Below are 19,803 nucleotides of genomic sequence, written 5' to 3' on the forward strand. Positions count from 1 at the left end.
TCAGTGTGCATTAACATCATTTAGGGAGCTTGTTGAAACTTCATATAATATGGTTCCCACTCCCAGAGATTTGGATTCAGTTAGTTTGGGAGAGGGATCCAGGATTCTTCATTTTAAACACGTACGACAGATGAATCTGATAACACATGACCTAGGACATCACAGTTTCGGAAATCCTGGCATAGGCAGCTCTCTATATCAACTTAAATATGTTATCATTGCTGTATATGATCATATTTTTAAAATAATATTTTTAGTGAATATATACATTCTCATAAAGATATAATTAACCCCTTTCACGTTCATTACACTTCATTTAAATCCTTTAAAATATGGACCTCTTTGGATTTGTACAGGACAAAGTTGAAAAGTACTCTTGGATTCTATTTTTGTATCCTTAGCATTGGATACTTCAATGCAATTTTAGAAGACTAGCAAATGGATGAGTAAGGATTACCCATGTGATTATTTGGCTCATTAGAACAAAGGAAAATGCATGGGTTGTCTCCAGCACATTTTACTATGAACTAAATATAGCTCTTAGATTATCAGAATATCAGCTGAAACTAGATCAACAATTCTTATGCTTTAGTCCTTCTTCCTTGGATTATTGATAACTAACATACAATACATTTTCCTGTCAGTCTAGTCCACATCCTTCATGTGATTTTTGTTAACATTCTATTGTCAGGTTGAATTTGTGGGTGCTGCCTGGGTTCAAATAGTGTATAAAGAAGAAAGTGAAAACCACCTGAAATTCCATTATCTGGTGGCAACACTTTGAATATTTGGTGGACTTCTCCTTATATATGCATGAATATGTATCTATGTAAAACAGAACCAATATAACACTGTGTATAGAGTTTAAGCATTAAATCATATGCACTTTTCATGTCATTAGCTATTGAATTTAAACATCATTTTCAGAGTTGCTTTTTTCATTGAAAAATAACTGTGATACAATGTATTAATTTCAGGTGTACAACATAGAGATTTGTACATTACGAATTTATATACATTATGAAATGATTACCACAGTAAGTCTAGTTACCATCTGACACTGTACAAAGTTGTTACAATATTGTTGACTATATCCCTTATGCTCTACATTACATCCCCATATCTGATTTATTTCATAACTGGAAGATTGTACCTCTTAATCCCTTTCTTTGCCCAACCCCTTACTTCCCTGTGGCAACTATCAGTTTGCTCTCTCCTTTTTTTTTTTTTTCAACATCCAAAATCTTTTTAATAACAAGTCAAGGTCTGGGGTTCATTTTTGTAGCCCTGCTGGCCCTGTGGCCTCTGGTGTGCTCAAACTTCCAGCCCTCCGGCCGCACGTAGGGTTTGGTGTGGCTGTGCAGGTTTCCTGAGGCTTTGCCAAACCACTCGGCCCTTGCGTGGACCAGAGAGCAAGACTGTGCCACACAGCCCTTGGGGGAGTCCAGGGCCAACAACTGGTCAGAGGTGAGGATCTTGCCTCCAGCTTTGAGGATGTGGATCCAGGTATGGCGGCTCACCGGCAGCACGTACACCTTCAGTTTGGGCACCTCCTGGACATGCACATCCTTGCAACCACAACTGTTTTGTCTTCACAACCAGGCAGCTTCATCTTCAGGATTATCCGGTAAAGGGACAGAAGTGGCCGGCTGGTGTGACTCATGAACAACCTCTTCAACACAACTTAGTTAAAGGTGGAGTTGGTTGGTCTGGCCAGAAACCTGTACAGCTTGACCACAGTCTCATAGAAGTCCTCGATCTGGGGCTCCTTTCGCGGAAACCTTTGGGTCCTTGTTTTGGCAGATGTTGACTCCCACTATGGCGCCTCCTGCTCAACCAGTTCCCGAAAGAGAGAAGCATTTTGTTCTCTTTCAGAGTTGCATTTTAATGGTAACATAGAACCATGGAATAAATAAAAGACTAAATCTAAAATTAGGTTAGGCATATTCATTTGTGTTCACTAGTCTGTAGTTCCTATCTCAGAAAGCTTTCTTGAGTACTAAGTAACTTAATACATAATCGACACTTAGAACAGTGTCTAACATATAGCAAGTGCTCAATTAATATTGGCTATTATTATTCAAAAGATTTTTGGTCTCTCTATATTAGCAAAAATTACTAATGGCTCCGATAAGCAGATGACATTACATTTCTCCTGGTTTCTCTCATTAAAGCAGCAAAGTTGAATATTAATGAGTATAGAGAATTATGTTGTCATGCATGTTAGTCTGGAAAATATAAATTCATCTCATAAAAAAGTCAAAGGATCAAAGAAGGTTTTTACTGTTAATTGGAAACAAAGTGTCATTGGTGTCCTGATTTAAAGGGCACTCAATTATGATTAGCTAATAAAAAAAGAATAAAGAAATAAAGAAAAATAGTTAAGGTTAAAGTGAAGTTATTATTAGCCCTTAGTTCACTAAAATCTTTTCCTCATAGCCCTTGGCACCAAATAAAATTAAATATAGAAAAGTTTCATAATTCATGATGACATTCTCAGTGTTAAGACATTTTTAGATAAAAAATGCATTACTGAAAGCATACTTCAAAATTATTAGATGCAATATTTTTATAGCCAAAAGCACTTAAATTTTAAGAATTGAACAACTGGAAGACTTGATACTATTTATGGATTTAGAAAGATTTAGTCACTTTCATAAGTTAAAATTCTTTTTGTAAGCCACCTGTTTTTTCTCTCTCTTTAGAAATGGATTTGTTAAAAATATCTCAGGATTCTGACTATTCTCTAGTCTAAGGAAACCACATAAAGAGCAAAGTAGGATATTTTTCTTAATTATTGGTAAAGACTTTGGACAGGTTCATGGACAGACAGTTCACTAATTTGTTACACTCTTCTAGTAACATTTGAAAAAATCGTCTGAAAAATCTCAGAATAGACACTGCCTAAAATAAAACCAAGCAACTGACCTAAGTTCAGTGAAGTACTGAGAATATATACTACCTTAAACTTTAGCTTAATGAGTCCCTTAATTAGGGAGGATATAATCTAAGGTGCTAAAAAGTCATGTGGCTGAGTATTTGAATTATTGTATGTTTACATCAATTGAACTAGAAGCTATAATTATCAATTAAGGAAAGTCCAAATTAAAAGTTCTTCTGAGGAAGTATTAATGACATGGTTTCTTTATGTGCTTTAGACACATTTATTCACACACAGTTATTCATTTCCAGAAATAAGAAACTGAGTAAATGAACCACTAAAAAAGATAATTGTTTAAAAATGTAGTATTGTCCAAAAACAACAAATAACAGTCCCTGCTTACATACAGTCTTTCTCCACACAGTATATTTCGTTTTAAGTACATCTAATATATTTTGAAGTGTAACCTTTTATTTAGTCCATTATTGTAATTTACCATTAAAATAAAACTCTGAAAATGATGTTTACAAAGAATCATAAAGTACATGGGAAAATGCATAAGAGATGCAACGTATGAGGAAAAAAAGGAAAGTGACATACAGCTGTATATAGAATATTAGCTGTAAACCTTGTTGTTTTCTCAATTTTTTACAATAAGCATATATTATTTTTAAAGTCAGAAAGCATATTTATCCAATGGAATTCTAGTCAATAACCAAATTATGGTTGGATAATTACAACACCCAACCAGTTTGTTTGTCTAATGATTCTACAAAAGTATAATTTATCATTTCAGCATTTCATATCGTGGAACCCAACTTAGAAAATAATTCATTACCTACTCTTTTATATATTGATGATGATAATCAAGGCAGAAGCCCTTTATAAAATACATTTTTAGCCTTTAGCATGACAGGTTAAACAGAAGGAAGACTTTTTTTGCTTTGTAGAGTTATTAGCTGAAACCATCAACAGTTATAAATAAGCAAGCAACATCTTGTCAAGCTGCCCATGACCTTTGATATGTTATCACATACCAAACATTGACTGGGTTTACAAAGATATACCTTAAACATTCTGCTTCCCATTGATTAAAATATATTCATTGTGCATTTCATTTCTGAAAATCCAGTTTAATAGTTTTTTTTACATTATAATATTTAGTTATAATTTTTTCCTATATTATAAAATCTTACATAATATAGGATTTATTTAACTTTTTATTCCTCCTTCTGGATGAGCTCTGCTGGCATTTTATTACTCTTTCATCAGGGCCATGTCTAGCTTTTTTCCATATATCTCACAGGTAAAACAAAAGTTCTATTTAAGAAAAAAAAAAAAAAAAGACTGGCTTGAGCAGTTGTGGGATTTAATTGATTGATTGATAAGAAAATCTATCTGGGGATTGCCTTGAAAAGTCAGAAGTTTCAGTATGGATTTAGACATCCTAAACTCCATTTTCAAGACAACACCTTGGAAACAATCAGTAGAATCAAGTAAATCATTATGAAAATTATAGTAATTGTGTTTTCCAGGCCTGGGTGTTTTCTTTTAATGAATTATGAGAGCAAAGCCTATTACATTATTAACCAGGAAAATAATTAAACAGTATTTTTTAAGAAGAGAAAATAGAAATCAAACCAATTTTAAGAGCACATCAATAAAAAGAACAGAGTTTGGAGCAATATATTACAAATGAACAGAATTTAGGATGTTTGTAGTTCTTTTTTGATTTAAACAGGCATTAGTTTACTTTCTAAATCCAATTTGTATTTACACACATTCACCAGAATTGTAAAATATGAAAAAGTGAAACTAGAATTTTGCATATATAAAGACAATTTTCAGATTATGATTCCAAGAAGGGGATAGAGCAGGTATAACACTCTTGGAAAACTGTACTAACAATTTAGTAATTTGAGTAGACCCTGGCCTCAACAAACATGAAGTTAATGATTCTGCACACTCATTTATCACTTACTGAAGTTCTCTTTTCATGACATTTATGTGATTCCTAGGTATAAATTAGTTTTCTTATTTTTAGTTTTTAATAGATATTTTCTGATATCTGATATTTAGCACTTTATGTATCATATTTTCAACTCTAATTGCATTTACCAGTATACTAAAATTACACTGGCTTTGAATAAAAATACTATGTGAAAAATATGTACTACAACAATAACTAGGACTTCAGAGAAAAATATTTACTACAACAATAATTGTGACTTCAGAGAAGTTAATCTTAGGGAGATGGCAGATGGTCTGTCTTCAATAATCCTTTAAGAACTCCAGGTGGGACCACATGTAGGTGTGATGAAAAAATCAATAAAAGTTCACTGTTAAGTATCTCATGTGTTCAATTCTATCTTGGGACATAAGAGGAGTAAGACCAGAGTGGAGTGGATATTGAAAACTCAGGAAACTGTCAATGTCCTCAAGATATTTACAATAGACTTGGATAAAATAGTTAATGAATGATATAAGAACCAAATTCAGTGATCAATGTGAGGTACAGAGATTGATATATCATGAAGCTACTAAAATGTAAGCTTAAGAGACAGTTACTAGAATGGATGCTTTACAAGGTCCTGGGGGGGATAGTTTGCCAGGGCTGCTATAGCAAAATACCACAGACTGATGACCTAAACAAAAGAAATGTATTTTCTTAGAATTCTGGAGGATAGAAGTCTGAAATCAAAGTGTCAGCAGGTCTGGTTTCTTCTTCTCTTTTTTTTTAAGTACCATTTTTCTCTTTTCTTATTTATTTATTTATTTATTTATTTATTTTTGAGGGAGATGGTAAAAGGAGAGGGAGAGAGAGAATCTCAAGCGGGCTCCACACCCAGTGCTGAGTCCAAAGCGGGGCTCAATCTCACGACCGTGAGATAAGGATCTGAGCCAAAATCAAAAGTCAGATGCTTAAACTGACTGAACCACCCAAGCACCCTAGGTCTGGTTTCTTCTGAGGCAGCTCTCCTTGTAGATAACCATCTTCTCCCTGTGTTTTCATATAGTATGTGTCTTTGTCCTAATCTCTTCTTTTTACAAAGATTCCAACCATATAACCTCATTTTTACTTCATAATTTATTTAAAGACCTTATCTCTAAATACAGTCAGACACACTTCAGCCCATAATACTATGCCCTCTGGCCACCCACATTTATGTCCTTACCACATGCAATTTATATTCACCCCATCCCAAGAGCTACAAAAGTCTGAACCTATTCCAATATCAATTCTAATTCCAAAGTCTTATCTAAATCTCATCTAATTCAGATATGGCTTAGACTCCAGGTTTGATGCATTCTGAGGCTAAGTTCTCTCCAGCTGTGAAGCTGTGAAACCAAACAAGTTATCTGCTTCCACAATACATTAGTGGGACAGGCATAGGATAGACATTCCCATTCCAAAAGGAAGAAATTGAAAACAAGAAAAGGATTATGAGTTACCAGCGAGTCCAAAACCTAGCAGGTTAATGCCATTAGATTTTAATAATTATTATTCAGGATTAATCCTCTTTGGTTTTGATGCTCTCCCTCCTGCTCCAGCAGTGTGACAGTCACACTCCCTTGGCTCTGGGAGGTGGCCCTGTCCCCTCGACTCTGGATGTTTGCCTGACTCTTCTGGAATGGGGAAGAAGAAGGCTCTGTCCTCAGGCTTGTGTCTCCAGGGCCCATGGTAGCAGAGGCAGCTCTACTGACCTTGAACTTTCGGGGTAATTCTTCCCTTTACTTGAAACATAAAGCTTGTTTGCAGACAGATAGCGCTATTGGACCATCTTGTAGAATTCCAGAAGTCAGACAGCCTTCTTTCATCTGTGTTATCACTGAAGTCCAAAATCAACTCTGGGACAGCTTGATTCCAGACTTCTGGTTATGAAATATAATTAAATATTGCTATTTATTCACTTCTGGTCAGAGATTTTTTTTGTTCCCAACTAAATGATAAGTGATGAAATGTGGAACGAAGAAAGGAGCGAGCTTCCATATCAGCTATCATATTAGCAAATACTTTCTCTAGAAGGGTTAAGCATGTTTATTGGTATAGAATTGTAAATAATGAGTTTTGGTTGAAATGAAAATTTCGGCTCTTTGGTAACCTCACTTGAAAGTTGTGCAGTCTCCATTGGTATTCTCCTCAAGGTTCATGCCATGCAGCTGTCTAATAGGGAAAAGCATTTTAAAATGATTTCTTTCTGATACTTACAGAACAGAACCCTTGTATTAGTATCTTTGTATGAGTTCTAATTTTCCATTTCACAGCAGCCAGTTTTATGTCATGTGGGGAACAAATTCAGGGTCATTCTTTTTAAATTTGAGACAGTTATCTGTACTGTTTGAGTAAAATGTAAACTGTGTGGGTGCTTTAGAGTGGTTGTCAATATTGACTAAATTGACAGAACAATTACTCAACTTTCTATTTCATTTGCCTTTGTACACATAGCCACAACTCAACTGGCTCAGTTAACTTACTCAGAGGAATTCATTTTCTATGAAAAGCTAAATTCTAACATGATACAATTTAATAATAGAGTGGAAATCTTGAGAGTGGGCAAACTTTCGAAGTAAGAATAACATTAAATTTGGTACTCAGATACTTGAGGGCAATTGTGGGTTAGGTTCATTTTAACAATTTCAATGACTCAGGCAGATTTATTCATTCAACAAACTTACATTGAGACTTCCTATGTGCTTTTCACAGTGTTACATCTAGGGACACAATTTAAAATGTCAAGTCTCAGCCTTCAACAAATTCACAATCCACTGGGAAAATTAGACAAGAAGAGATAATTATGCACAGTATTGTAAGTGCAGTCAGTAGTAGGGTTGTAGAAAATAGTGTTTCAAGAAAATTAATGTGGTTGCATTATGTAAAGTGCACTTGAGTTAAGGATATCAAATTAGTAGTATAAAGTAGGTACTATTACTGTTCCTATTCTCTAAATAAGGAAACTTCAGAGAGATTCAGTAATAGTCTGGGATCACCAGATTATTCATTACTGTGTTCATTCATCATAAACTTCTCTATGAGCCATGAATAAAGCAGCAATCAAGACAGACTGGACCCTGCCTTAAGGATCTTATAAGAGACCCAGAAGTGCTGTGGTAATTCAGAGAAAGAGATAATAGTACTGTATTTAGAATTGTAGTGGGGCAATGGACATAAATACTAAAATTATACATTAAAAGGGCTCCTGGGTGGCTCAATCAGTTAAGTGTCCAACTTCAGCTCAAGTCATGATTTTGCAGTTGGCAAGTTGCAGCCCTAGTCGGGCTGTGCGCTGACAGCTCAGAGCCTGGACCCTGCTTCCTGTGTCTCCCTCTCTCTCTGCCTCTCCCTGGCTTGCGCTCTGTCCTTCTTTTTCTCTCTTAAAAATAAATAAACATTTAAAAATAATAATAATAACATTAAATTAAACATTAAAGAACAGAGCTGAGAGTCAAGCTGGGTTTATCCCACTTCTCTATAAGAGGTAGTTCTCCCACATTCTGGCAGCGAGTTTATGGTCAGTGAGAAGGGCTTTGTTGATGCTTATATATATATATATAGGACTGCAGGACTCATTGAGTTATATTGTCTGAGTGGGCATTTACTTTAAAATACTTTAGGACTGCGGCGCCTGGGTGGTTCAGTTGGTTGAGTGCTGACTTCGCTCAGGTCATGATCTGGGGGATTGTGAGTTCTAGCCACATTGGGCTTCCTGCTGTCAGCGCATAGCCCACTTTGGATCCTCTGTACCCCTCTCTTTCTCTGCCCCTCCCCAGCTCACTCTCTCTCTCTCTCTCTCACTCAAAAATAAATAAAACTTTAAAATACTTTAGGACTGTATAAGCAGTATGAGATGAGTAAGAGAAAAAATAATTCTAATTAAATTCCTAGGAGTGACTAATTACCATTTGAAGAGTTTTTATCTATAGCAACACTTGGAGGCTAGATAATTAACAGGTGAAGTATCTTAAATGAAACCATCACCTTAGGATTTTGTGATTTGTACAAGTAATGTTAAAAATAATTTTGATTGGAAAACATATCAGTGCTAAGATATTTGATTGATTTGGAATAGTGCGAGAAGATTAACCTCCTTCATATGAGTGAGATGTTGAAATATTGGCAATCCCAAAAGTATGTTCCATGCACAACACATCTGTAGCTTATTGACCCTGCGTCTCCACTTCACTGAAAATTTTACCACCTAGTATGACTACAAGGCTTCCACATCCTGCCATGTAGGGTGGAAGAATGCAACTGCATTTGTTTCAGAGTGAGCCTTTCATACAAGGTGGATCTGAGGATACAGAAAAGAACTTTTAAAAAATTGATAAATAGGTTGCTAAGAAATACTAGTACCTTAGGTGGAATTTGGTCTGAGAATTGCTTTCTCCTGGTAGTAGGCTTCAGGGTTGAAGATAGGTAACCTCTATTTATTTTCTAATTGTTTGGGCTGCTGATATTTACCAGAAGAACCTGACATTCACAGAGTTGCCAAAAGAGCTTAGGTCTATTTGTTACAAAGGGTAATTCATTTCCAAAGGGGAACTAGGATCAATAGTTCCCCAAATATCAAACTATCCATGATTAGAATATTGGGGATCAGTGGGAGGAAAAGAATTGATGGTGTTGAGGGTAGCTCAGTAGGCTTGCTAATTTCTATCGGTTCTATCCTCTGGGTTAAGACAGAGCAACAGTACACTGCCTTTTCTCCTGAATGCTTCATAAACATAGTGAAGGTTCATTATTTCAGTTCAACTAATACTCATTCTATTTCCTACTCAGGGCATTTGGTCATTAACCTAAATATTATTCAACACTGATTGCATGTTGAAATTGAGTGATATGGACCTCTAACTTCTAATTGGTTGTAGATTTTAATTAGTACTTTTCATAGCATTGCAAATTTTACTTTTAGTTTTACAATGGTTTCTAGATCTCTCTCCCCCATCATTTGTCTTGCAATTTAACCTTTTCTTTCTATATTGCAATTTTCTGGAAATTGTATAATCCTAAATCTCAAGCTAATAATTAACTGTTACATTTTTCAATCTAAATATTTATTCTTTTATCCAGGAAGCTACCTTTCTTCTCAGCTTATGGAAGGGGTAGCCCTTAGATAGAGGGCTTTAGCACTCTCCTTTTAATTCTTATTATCTTAAATCTTTCATTCATGGCAATTATGATTGCCTTAACACAAAAGAAGTCTTCTCTCATTCTTTGGCTCTGACATACAGTAATATCCTATTTCCCCTACCTTTCTATAGCTCATATTCTTCTCCCTCTCTGTGAATGTTTTCCTTGGCCATCTTCTGGTCTCATGTTTTGTAACTCTGCTGAACTACTCCCTCTTTAGGCCAGTCTCATCACTTTCTGTAGTTTCATCAAAGAGATTCATGAAGTAAATAGGTAGCACATAATGATTAGTTGAATGCTGGGAGCTGTAGGGGAGGAAAAATAATTTCCCCTCTACTTTTCTAAGCTTTTGGCTGAGACTCCGTGTAATAAAAGATGAAGAAGAAAAAGAAATGGAAGTTTAATAGTATGTATACCTCATCTATAAATGGAAGATACTCAGGAAAACTGAGTAATTCCCTGAAACAGCCCAAGCTGCCATCTTAAATACCATCTCCAGCTAAAGACAAAAGAAGATGTTGGGAGGTGGGGAAGACAGTTATGGGAGGTTATCAAGAAAAGCACAGTAAACAAGAGTATAATTGTTATACAGATTTAGGTCATTACTTTCTCCATTGATAAGTTTCTAGAGATTAAATCATTATTCTCTTTCTGTTATAGAGAGGGAGACACTCTTGCAAATGAAGATTTTTCTTATACATCTGACCCTCGAAAAACATAGGTTTGAACTGCATGGGTCCACTTATACGTGGATTGTTTAAAGTAGTGTTGTAAATGCATTTTGTCTTCCTAATGACTTTCTTAACACTTTTTTTCCTCTAGCTTACTTTATTATAAGAGTACAGTACATAATACACATACAAAACATGTGTTAATTGACTGTTTATGTTATTGGTAAGTCTTCAGTCAATAGTAGGCCACAATAGTTAGGTTTTTGAGGAGTCAAAAGTTATACATGGAGTTTTTTTTTAAGTTTATTTTGAGAGAGACAGAGAGAGAGAGAGAGAGAGAGAGAGAGAGAGGGTATGACTAGGGCAGGGGCAGAGAGACAGGGAGTTAGAGAATTCCAAGCAGGCTTCTCACTGTCAGTGCAGAGCCCAATGCGGGGTGGAACCCATGAACCTTGAGATCATGGACTGAGCCGAATTCAAGAGTTGGAAGCTCAACTGACAAGCCATCCAGGTGCCCCTATACAAGGGTTTTTGACTGCAGGTTGGTACCCTTAACTTCTGCATTGTTCAAAGGTCAACTATAAATGCAAATGTTCCTTACAAAAAGGTAACTTCTACTTGGTTTTTGGAGTTTCTTAATAATAACCAGCTAAGATAATACTCATAACAAAGAGGCATATTTGGGAGTGGCAAATTCTATTCTCCTTCAGAGCCACATTGAAAGAGGAATTAGATACAGTGCTTAGGCTTCAAATCTGATATTCTTTTTTAAAAATTTTTTTAATGTTTATTTATTTTTAAGAGAGAGAGAGACAGAGTGCGAGCTGGGGAGGGGCAGAGAGAGAGGGAGACACAGAATCTGAAGCAGGCTCCAGGCTCCGAGCTGTCAGCACAGAGTCTGATGTGGGGCTCAACTGACAAACTGCAAGATCATGACCTGAGCCGAAGTCGGACTCTTAACAGACTGAGCCACCCAGGTGCCCCCAAATCTGATATTCTTGAGACATATTAGTACCATCAATAAAATGGAAACTATAACAATTAACACCACTCAAATACAAAATATTATAAGAGAATATTATGAAAAAGTATATGGTAATAAATGGGACATCCTAAAAGAAATGGATAAATTCCTAGAATCATACAGTCTTCCAAAATTGAATCAGGAAGAAATAGAAAATCTGAATAGACTGATTACTAGTAACAAGATTGAATCAGTAATTTAAAAACTCACAAGAAATGAAAGTCTAGAACCAGAAGCCTCTACAGCTGAATTCTATCAAACATTTAAAGAAGAGTTAATATGTAATCTTCTCAATTCCAAAAAAAAACAACAACAAAAAACAAAACAGAATAAGAAAGAAAACTTCCAAATGTTTCCTATGAGGCCAGCATTATCCTGATACCATAACAAGGCAGACACTACAAAAAAAGAAAACTACAAGCCACTATGCCTGATGAACACAGATGCAAAAATTTTGAACAAATAAATCAAGTGGGATTTACTCCCAGGGATGCATGGAAGTTCAATACCCTCATATCAATCAATGTGATACATAACATTCACAATATGAAAGATAAAAATTATATGATCATCTAAGTAGATGCAGAAAAAATATTTGACAAAATTCAACATCAATTTATGGTAAAAATTCTGAACAAGGTGGATTTAGAGGGAACATATCTCACCATAAAAAAGTCCTTATTTGAAAAGCCCACAGCTAACATTATATGCAATGGTGAAAAACTGACAACTTTTCCTTTAAGATCAAGAACAACAAGGATATCCCCTCTCTCCACTTTTATTCAACATAATACTGGAAGTCTCAGCTGCAACCAGCAGACAAAAAATAAATTAATTAATTAAAAAAATAAAAAGCATTGAAATTGGTAAGGAAGAAGTAAAACTGTCACTATTTACAGATGACAGAGATGACATGATACTATTTTTTGAAAACCTAAAGATCCTACCAAAAAACTATTAGAATTAATAAATGGATTCAGTAAAGTCACAGGATACAAAATTACACAGAAATTGGTTCGATTTATATATGCTAATAATGAAGCAGCAGAAAGAGAAATTAAGAAAACAATCCCATTTACGATAGCACCAAAAATAATAAAACACCTATGAATAAATTTAACCAAGGAGGTAAAAGTCTTGTACTCTGAAAACTGTAAGACATCGATGAAAGAAATTGAAGGCAACACAAACAAATGGAAGGATATAATATGTTCATGGATTGGAAGAATTAATATTATTAAAAAGTCCATACTATCAAAAGAAATCTAAATATTCAATTCAATCACTACTAAAATATCAATAGTATTTTTCACATAACTAGAACAAATAATCCTAAAACTTGTATGGAACCATAAAAGACCCTGAATTAAAGACCCTGAAGTGCCAAAGCAATCTTAAGAAAAAAGAACAAAACTGGAGGTATCACAATCCTAGATTTCAAGATATAGGACAAACCGTAGTAATCAAAAACAGTCTGGTACTGGCACAAAAACAGACACATAGATCAGTAAAATAGAATAGAGAATCCAGAAATAAACCCACGATTAATCAATCTTCAACAAAGGAGGCAAGAATATGCAGTGGGAAAAAGTCTCTTCAAAAAATGGTGTTGGGAAAACTGGACAACAACATTCAAATGAATGAAATTAAACCACTTTCTCATGCCACACACAAAAGTAAACTCGGAATGGATTAAGGACCTAAGTGTGAGACCTGAAATCATAAAAATCCCAGACAGTAACTTCTCTGACATTGGCTGGAGAAACTTTTTTTTTCTAGATAGGTCTCCTGAGGCAAGGGAAACAAAAGCAAAAATAAACTATTTGGACTTCATCAAAATAAAATCTTCTGCTCAGTGAAGGAAACAATCAACAAAACTAAGAGGCAACCTATGGAATGGGAGATGATATTTGCAAATGACATATCCTATAAAGGGTTAATTTCCAAAACATATAAAGAACTTATGAAACTCAACACCTAAAAAAAACAACAACATAATCCAATTAAGAATAGGCAGAAGATATGAACAGACAGTTCTCCAAAGAAGGCATACAGAAGGCCAACAGACACATGAAAAGAAAGAATCTCAACATCACTCATCATCAGGGAAATGCAAATCAAAACTGCAATGAAATATCACCTCACACCTGTCAGAATGACTAAAATCAACAACATAAGAAACAGCAGGTATTGGTGAGGATGCAAGTGCAAAGGAACACTTGTGCACTGCTGGTGGGAATGCAAACTGCTGCAGCCACTCTGGAAAACAATATGGAGGTTCCTCAAAAAGTTAAAAATAGAACTACCCTCCTACAACTCAGCAATTACATTACTGGGTATTTACCCAAAGAATATAAGAACAGTAATCCAAAGGGATACATGCATCCCTATGTTTATAGTAGCATTATTTATAATAGCAAAGATATGGAAGCAGCCCAAGTGTCTATATACTGATGAATGGATAAAGAAGATGTGATATCTATATCTATATATCTATATTATCTATTTATCATATCTACCTATATGATAAATAATATAGATATATATGAATAGTATTCAGCCATAAAAAAGAATGAAATCTTGCCATTTGCAACGACATGGATGGAGCTAGAGAGTATTATGATAAGCGAAATAAGTCAGTCAGGAGAAGACAAATATCATATGATTTCACTCATATGTGGAATTTAAGAAACAAAACAAATAAGCAATGAGGTTGGGGGGGGGCGGCAGGAAGTGACAAACCAAGAAACAGACTCTTAATTGTAGAGAACAAACTGATGGTTACCAGAGGGGACATTGGCAGAGGGAATGGGTTAAATAGGTGGTGAGGATTAAAGAGTGCATGTATTGTGATGAGCACTGGGTGATGTATGAAATTATTGAATCATTATATTGTACAACTGAAATTAATATAACACTGTATGTTAAGTAACTGGAATTAAAATAAAAACTTAAAAAAAAAACAACCAAATAACCTAATTAAAAAATGGGCAGAAACCTGAATAGACAAATTGCATATGATTTCACTTATAAGTGCAGTGTAAAAAACAAAACAAATGAACAACTCCTCCTTCACCCCAAAGAACAGACTCAAATAAACAGAATAAAATATGAGAGAATAAACTGGTGGTTGCCAGAGGGGAGGGAGGTGGGGGGATGGGGGAAATAGGTGAAAAAAAAAAGGCAATTAGAAGAGCTGGTATAGTAGGGAACCAGAGTAAATGGATAATTTCGTAGATGATATTTGATAGTTATTGGAATAGAAGTGAAAACAAACTTCCTGCAGGCATACAGCTTAACAGGATCAAGAAGCAAGGATGTCAATATTAACATCACTGCTCAGGGAAATTCTTGCCTAGGAAGCTAAGGTTGAAAAAAATTTGTTTGTTTCAGGAACTTTCTGAGAAGTTATCTATCTAAAGAGTAAGCTGGCTCAGCTAGTTGCCCTTCTCAAGACAAGATGTTACTCATCAGGGTAAATATCCCCATTCTCAGATTGCTAGATCAGTCAGTGAGAAAATTGCTCACTTAATCAAATGATTACTCAACAAGACTTACTTTAAAACTCCTGCCTTGCTGGGGCGCCTGGGTGGCTCAGTCGGTTAAGCATCCGATTCGGCTCAATTCATGATCTCGCGGTTCATGAGTTCCATGCTTTTGCCTCAGAGCCTGTTTCAGATTCCATGTCTCCCTCTCTCTCTGCCCCTCCCCTGCTCATGCTCTGTCTCTAAAAAATAAATAAATGTTAAAAAAAAGAAACCTCTTGCCTTGCGGTATACACCAATATATACATTTAAAAATCTATATCACAAATTTTGTTCAATTCTAATCAAGTCCCTACTTTGAAAGAGGTACCTTAAACCAAACCCTCAAATTTTATAAACATCTGCCTTTGCCTTTCCCCTTCCAAGATACTACTAAGACCTTGCGAAGGTAGTATTTCCACTTACTACAACAAGTAACACATTCTGCTTTGTTTCACTAACAGATTTTTGTTGGTGGTATTTTTTTAAGTTTATGTATTTATTTGAGAGAAAGTGAGAGAGCAAGCAAGGGGGCAGCAGAGAGAGAGGGAGAGACAGAGAGAGAGAGAGAGAGAGAGAGAGAGAGAGAGAGAAAGAAAGAATACCAAGCAAGTTCTGCACTGTTAGGCGCCCCCATTGGTGGTCTTTTTTTGAGTCAGCAGTCATAGATGTGATAGTTAAAATAATGAGAATAAGGGGCTTCTGGATGGCTCAGTCAGTTAAAGCTGCTGACTTCAGCTCTGTCATGATCTCATGGTTGGTGAGCTCTTGCCCTGCGTTGGGCTCTGTGCTGACAGCACAGAGCCTGGAGCCTCCTTTGAGTTCTGTGTCTCCCTCTCTCTGCCCCTCCCTCACTCACACTCTGTTTCTCTCTCTCTCTCTCTCAAAAATAAATAAACATTAAATTTAAAAAAAAAATAAAATGAGAATAAATGAAATTTTTAATGAATATACGTGGCATTAGACTAGAAAAGGGCCAAGGAGAACATTCAGAGAGTGAGAGGAAGAAGATGAGCTAGGGAAGACCACACATAACTACAAGAAATATGATTGTGTCATCTATCAGATCCAAGCAAGGAGAGGGTACTTTCTTGATGGGTTGATCATAAGTGTCATGTATTAAAAGTTTAGAATAGTAAGGATTAACAGGAGACTTACAAAATTGTAAGGTTTTCCTAGAAAACCTCAAATAGAACAGCTAGGCACGGAATGAATATATGGTTATTAGATGTGACCAATGGGTCTATACTAAATCTAAATGAATTTGAGAAAAGAAAGTGAAAATATGCTACCATAGATGAATGGAGCCCCCAAACCAAATTTGGCTTAGTGAAGCTTCCAGTCGAATGGAGCATTCATGATATTAGAGAAATGATATAATGGTTTGAATTATTTTGCCCAGACTTCAGCAAACCTTTCTGTAAAGGGCTTCCCTATCTCTGTTGCAACTCTGTTATCATTGTAAAGTCAAGGAAGCAGCAAATACATAAACATTTGGGAGTGAGTGGATGTGTTCCAAAAAAATTTTATTCACAAAATTAGATTGCATGGTGGATTTGGTTCATGGGCTGCAGTTTGAAGACCCCTGATTTATACTAAGGAAATGTTATGAAACAAAAGCAGTATTTGGCAAGCCAAAATATATACACTATTTGTAGACATTAAAAAATGCACTAGAATTGAGCAACTAACTACTGAAAATGTTTATGAAGAGTACCTGAAATTCAGTGTCTGAAGGCAATTTTTTATTTCTCTCAAAAAAAAAATTGTAGGGCTGAGGCTGGTATCTGAACTGCATGCATTTTGATTGCCATATTGGATCATCCTACACTGAAATAAGTAGGAAGTGTAACACCATATTTTGCATTAAATGTATGCTACCCAATTAACAGTCTTTGTCAATTTAGAATTTTAATCAATGCATGCTGCTTTGCTATTCAAATCTTTTAAAAATTAGAATAGAAAAAGTTAAGGTAATTACTACAAATTAACAAGATACTTAGATTAATCCAGTGAACACTTGTAAATTCACGTTCAGACTTAAATAATATTAATCCCCAAAAGAAGTTTGGATAGCATTACTATTCTAAAAAGGGAGGTAAATGGGGGGGAAAAGGAGATTGCAATGGGTGTTCCTTGTACAGCTCAACTATAGAATTAACAATTTACTTTGTAATGAATTTTAATTTTGATAATATATGAACTATGCAAGTTTCATAAACTAGGTGCTTGCAAATAATGTGGTTGCGATATCAATATTAATGTCAAAGCAGAATTAAATAAAGATACTTAGTAGTAAAATCATAAAAAGTGCTGTCAGGACGACTTTCTCATTTAATTATGAAAGTTCACTATTACAACTTTGTGCATGCCTTTGATTTACTGCAGATCACACTGTTTTGATTATTTAATCACCTGCTGGTATTTCTTATACTTTATTTTAACTTTGGATTAGGAAAAACCCCCAAATTTAAAATATATTACATTGCAAAATATAGGCTAAGTGCTTTACATTGCAACACCACATTTAGTCCTTACACCAAATCCTGTGAGGTAAGGACTATTATTATCCCCATGCTACAGATAAGGAAAGTAAAGCACAAAAAAAAAAAAATTATGTAACTTTCTAGTAGTAATAGAACTCTTAAGTGGCAGAACAGAAACTTGACCAAGTTCTATTTGTCTCAAGATTCCAATCTTTTAAGTGCCCTAATGTATCACCTCTAAAATTTTGTTTAACATTTATTCACTTTTGAGAGACAGAGAGACAGAGCATGAGTGAGGAAGGGGCAGAGAGAGGGAGACACAGAATTGGAAGCAGGCTTCAGGCTCTGAGTTGTCAGCACAGAACCAGACATGGGGCTTGAACTCACAAACTGCGAGATCATGACCTGAGCTGAAGTCGGACACTCAACCGACTGAGCCACCCAGGCGCCCCAATATATCACCTTTAAATAAGACTAATTGGAGGTGGGTGTGGGGAGTGCAGCAATACAGCTAGTTAATGAAGTATTCATCACATGCCAGGTTTTAGTGCTGTACTGGATACGACAGGAAATTCTCATTTGATAACAATTAAAATATTATGTAATATGTATACCCTGTGTACTATGAGACCCTTTTGTAAGTATAGTTAATACAAACCTTCTACTGGATTCATCATTTCAACAAAATGGAATAGGATATATCAAGAAATCAGGAGTATGTCTATGAACCGTTGCATAAGACTCTGAATTCTTTGAGAGTAGGGACTAGGATCTTGTTTACCTTTGTATCTCCAATGCTAAATGTGGGGCCAGTCATAAAACAGAAAATACTGGAGGTCAAGGGGAACCAGTAGTTGACCAACAACTTACCTTTGTATAATCTTGGGTCAATAATAACCCGCAAATCTCAGTTTTATTATTTCTAAAATATAGTTGGCTGCTGGATAATTATAAAATTTGAAAAAGATACACTTTTTTGAGGTTTATTTTTATTTATTTTGAGAGAGAGGTCAGGCAGGGGAGAGGCAGAGAGAAAGGGAAAGAGAGAGAATCCCAAACATGCTCACACTGTCAGCGCAGAGCACAATGTGGGGCGTGAACTCACGAACAGTGAGATCATGACCTGAGCTGAAATCAAGAGAAGGATGCTTAATTGCCTCAACCACCCAGATGCCCTAGTTTTTTTTTTCTTTATGAGGCTTGCCATCTAATGTATGGAAGGCACACCTGTAATGATACTTATCTTACCTTGCTCACAGAATTGATATGGTCATGAGTTACTGTATGCATTTGACACATTACAAATACTCTACAAAGATTAACATTGTAATTTCAATTATTTAAAGTTGTCATCCATCTATTAGTCTGGTCTATTTTGGTTGCAGGAGATAGAAATCTAACTCCAACTAGCTTAGGAGGAAAATGAATGTATCGAAATTATATAAGATAATTCCCTGAATCCAGAAAAGAAGAAACAAAACTGCAAGAACAATATAGCTCTAGGAAGCTCAGATATGTTAAGTAGGGTCTCAATGCCATGGGTCTCTTTTTTTCCTCCTGCCCCCCTCTCCCTTTGGCTTAAGAATTTAGTTCTTCCCAGGCTTCTTTACTTGGTAGAGAAAATAGCTTCTGACACCTCTAGAGTCATATCCTCATACTTGTTTTGATAACTATATAGTTCCTTGACTAGAGGTAAGAGAGACATTTCACCACAACCTATAGCTGAAAAATCCTGAGGAAATACTTTGCTTGCATGCAAGGATGGGATGTCCATCCTGTGCAAATCAATGAGGTCATACAATTGGGTTGCTATAATGGTTTCAGCCTGGGTCATGTGTTCATTCATTTTTATAAGAAATGGGCTTGGGAAAATATCTTGAGTAGACAAAGGCAACAATTTCTACAATACCATAGCTTCATTTGTTCATTTTCCTCTGCTCATGCCCATGCTCCAATGTGCCATTGGATTTGATTTACAAAACTCACCTCCACACACAAAAGTATTCAGAATTTCACGATGGTGACAGCAGAACATTATATCAAGTGTGGGGCCCCTTTTGGGATCAAGCAACTTTACTACATGGGTTT

The 19,803-nt window shown here is 35.6% G+C and overlaps 1 pseudogene; it reads right to left on the minus strand.

Moving 5' to 3' along the window:
• Positions 1-1,259: 1,259 nt before the first annotated feature.
• Positions 1,260-19,803, minus strand: part of LOC121025442 (ribosomal protein L18-like) — a 59,162-nt pseudogene continuing 40,618 nt past the window's right edge.

The sequence above is a fragment of the Herpailurus yagouaroundi genome, unplaced genomic scaffold (assembly GCF_014898765.1).
Source record: "Herpailurus yagouaroundi ecotype Mexico unplaced genomic scaffold, PumYag 67641, whole genome shotgun sequence".
In the NCBI taxonomy this organism is placed as follows: domain Eukaryota; kingdom Metazoa; phylum Chordata; class Mammalia; order Carnivora; family Felidae; genus Herpailurus; species Herpailurus yagouaroundi.